The sequence below is a fragment of the Peromyscus eremicus genome, chromosome 5, assembly GCF_949786415.1.
Source record: "Peromyscus eremicus chromosome 5, PerEre_H2_v1, whole genome shotgun sequence".
NCBI lineage: Eukaryota > Metazoa > Chordata > Mammalia > Rodentia > Cricetidae > Peromyscus > Peromyscus eremicus.
The window spans coordinates 96,085,841-96,089,198 of NC_081420.1; the positions used below are offsets into that span (position 1 = coordinate 96,085,841).

The 3,358-nt window shown below is 45.4% G+C and overlaps 1 non-coding gene across 1 annotated transcript; it reads right to left on the reverse strand.

Annotated features, from left to right (window-relative positions):
* Positions 1-838: 838 nt before the first annotated feature.
* LOC131912192 (U6 spliceosomal RNA) lies at positions 839-945 on the reverse strand. The gene has a single exon (XR_009379588.1). It is a non-coding gene; the product is annotated as a U6 spliceosomal RNA (small nuclear RNA).
* Between the last annotated feature and the right edge of the window lie 2,413 nt (positions 946-3,358).

The following is a 3,358-nucleotide window of genomic DNA, read 5'->3' on the forward strand; positions in this document are numbered from 1 at the left end:
CCTCTGAGGAACTGCCAGATGAGCAGACGGTTTTCCACAGCGCCATTTTCCATTCTTGCCAGCACTGGATGAGGGTCCTGACTTCTCTTATTTCCACTAACACCTGTAATTTTAAAAATCTTGGCTCATGCTTGTAATATCAGAACTAGGGAAATGGATCAGGAGCTTAAAGTTAGCCTTGGCTACACAGCAAGTTTCTAGGCCAACCTGGCTACATGAGACCCTGTCTCAAAAAAAAAAAAAAAAAAAAAAAGAATCTGAAAGTTCTCCCTCCCTCTCTCCCTCCTTCCCTTTGTCTCTCCCTCTCTCCCTCCTTGTCTCCCTCCCTCCTTCCTCTTTCCCCTCTCTCCAACTGGCTTAGTACTACATGCTTCTTAATCACTCTACCACATGCCTGGCTTGTACTATCTCTTTCTAAAATTTGGTATTAATGAGACATAGTCTCACTATGTAGTCTTGGATAGCATAGAACAAGGTATGTAAACCAGGTTGGCCTCCAACTCATAGAACACTGCCATGCCCAGCATGCCCCCTTCAAAAAACAAACATTTATGACCAGACGTGCACCATGGAAGTCAGAGCACAGCTATTAGAAGTATGTATTATTACAGTTAGTATTGGTTCTCTTCTCCCATTATATGATCCCAGGGATCAAACGCAGGTCGTCAGGCTTGGCAGCAAGTGCCCTTTACCCATGAGCCATCCTCCTACCCCCTCCCCCACCAACACTGCTCTTTTTCCTCAGCAGCTGCCCTACTGGGTGATTTGCCTAGTGATTAAGAATGTACTTGTCAGTCATTTGTGTATCTTCTCTGGAAAAAAAATGTCTTTTTTTTTTTTTAATATGGAACGCTTCATGAATTTGTGTATTATCCTTGCGTAAGGGTCATGCTAATCTTCTCTGTATCGTTCCAACTTTAGTATATGTCCTGCCTAAGCGAGCACATTGAGCACATGTCTTCTTAAATCCTTTACCCACTCACGGGAACTCTTTAAAACCCTAGTGTAAGTCGCTTTCTAGATGCTGTTTGTAGCAGTCTTCTCCTGTCTGTTGCTGCCCTTTCATATTTGTGTATTTTTAACATCATTCTCTCTCTCTCTCTCTCTCTCTCTCTCTCTCTCTCTCTCTCTCTCTCTCTGTTTTTTGTTTTGCTTTGTTTTTCAAGACAGGGTTTCTCTGTGTAGCTTTGCACCCTTTCTGGATCTCGCTCTGTAGACCAGGCTGGCCTTGAACTCACAGAAATCCGCCTGCCTCTTGCCTCCCGAGTGCTGGGATTAAAGGCATGTGCCACCACTGCCTGGCATCATTCCCTCTCTTACACATCCTTCTCCCTAGGGAACATGCTCCATCACAGTAGTTTTACTTCACTGATCATCCTTGAGGCGTGACATTTACCGATTTCCTCACCTAGAATCCGATGTGCCTAGATTTCCTCACCTGGAATCCGATGGGATTCCTGAGCAGGGATGGCCTCCAGCTGACACCAAAGGAGAGAAATCTGAGCCAGCCAGTGTCATGTTTCACTCTCTTAGATTCCATGCAAGGGTTGGGACAGGCTGATGACAAGAGGAGCTGTCTAGTAGAGCTTGGCTGGAAATTTCTGGGCTCCAGCTCAGTGCCTGTGATGGCAGGCATCCCTTGCCCTGTATCTCAGCTTTACCATCTCCAAACCAGACAGAAAACAGCCCTCCCAGTATCTCTCAGGCCACGAAATGGTAAGGGGTGTTTTAAGGAACATCACAGAAAGAAATGCGGGGCAAGAGCCTAATTAATTATTTCTTTTAGACTTGGATGGCGGAGTGTCTGATTTCAATTCAGTAAACATTTATTTATGTCATGTACTACAGTCCAGGCTGCCCTGGAACTCATCATTTAGCCAGGCTGGCTTCACATTTGCAGCAGTACTCTTACCTCAGCCTCTAGAGTGCTAAGATTACAGAGGACCACACCTGGCTCTCACATGGCCTTTCCACTTTTTCCTGACGTGATACTCACAGTCTTATTCAATTGTTTTATTGAAATACAGCACCTCAGTAAAGAGCAAAGAACACAGAGCATAAAACTATCCTTTGGACCAGTGGTGGCACACGCCTTTAATCCCAGCACTCGGGAGGCAGAGGCAGGTGGATCTCTGAATTTGAGGCCAGCCAGGTCTACAGAGCTAATTCCAGGACAGGCACCAAAACTACACAGAGAAACCCTGTCTCAAACAAAACAAAAACAACAATAAAAAGTATCCTGATAGACATGCATTCTCCGCCCCCCACCCCACCCCTCAAGATAAACTTTCAACTAGATGTAGGGCAAAATGGTTTCTAAACTTCTAGTGATTCTCCTGCCTTTGCTTCCCCAATACTGGGATTACAGGCATGTACTACCAAGCTGGCCTGATGGTGTTTTGTTTTGTTTGAGACAGGGTCTCATTTAGCACATGCAGGCCTGGAACTCCCTGGGAACCCAGGCTGGCTCTAAACTGACCTTCCTGCCTTTACCTCCCAAGTGCTGGGATTACAGGTGTGCACCACCACCCTGGACTGATGAATTGTCATTGATACGTTAATATATTTAGCTCCCACATGGAGAAATAGCATGACCAGAATCCAGATGCTCTGTGCACCCACCAGAATCCACTATTAAAGCCAGAACTCCTGGTTGTCACAGAAACTCAATTTGCACTTGTTTGAGCAGAAGTGAAATGCTTTCTCCAGTGAAGAATCTGTACACCTGGATCCAGATGTTTAGATGATGCCGTCAGCTTGCTTGGGAACTTCATTATTTCTCTGTTCAGTGTTCTACTCTGTTGGCAGTTTCTCTCTCCCTTGGAGATTGGCAGGTGTTTGTTCTTTTTTTTTTTTCTTTTTTAGATTTACTTACTTCATTTTATGTGTGTGAATGTTTTGCCTACATGTATGTCTGTGCACCCACGTGTGCCTGGTGCCGGCAGCGGAGGTCAGGAAAAGGGGGTCAGAGCCCCTTGAACTGTAGTTATGAATAGTTGTGAGCCTCCTTGTGGATGCTGGGGATTGAATCCAGGTCCTTTGCAAGAGCAACAAGCCATCTCTATAGCCCAGGTGTTCTATTCTTAAGCTACTTCTAGGTGAGGCCAGGAATTGGAAGGGGTAAGTATGTAGATAAACCAGTCTTGGAACATGTCTTTGCTAGGTGTAGCACAAATTCTAACTGGTCTTAATAATAAAAACCCAGAGTCAGATATCAGGGTGAAAGCTGAAAGATCAGAGAAGCAGAGCAGCCAGCCACTAGAAAGACTTCTTATAGGAATCCTCAGACTGAAAGGGCTGAGCTCCTGTCTCCACCCTACCTTATCACTTCCTCTCTCCACCCAGCCATCTCATTTCC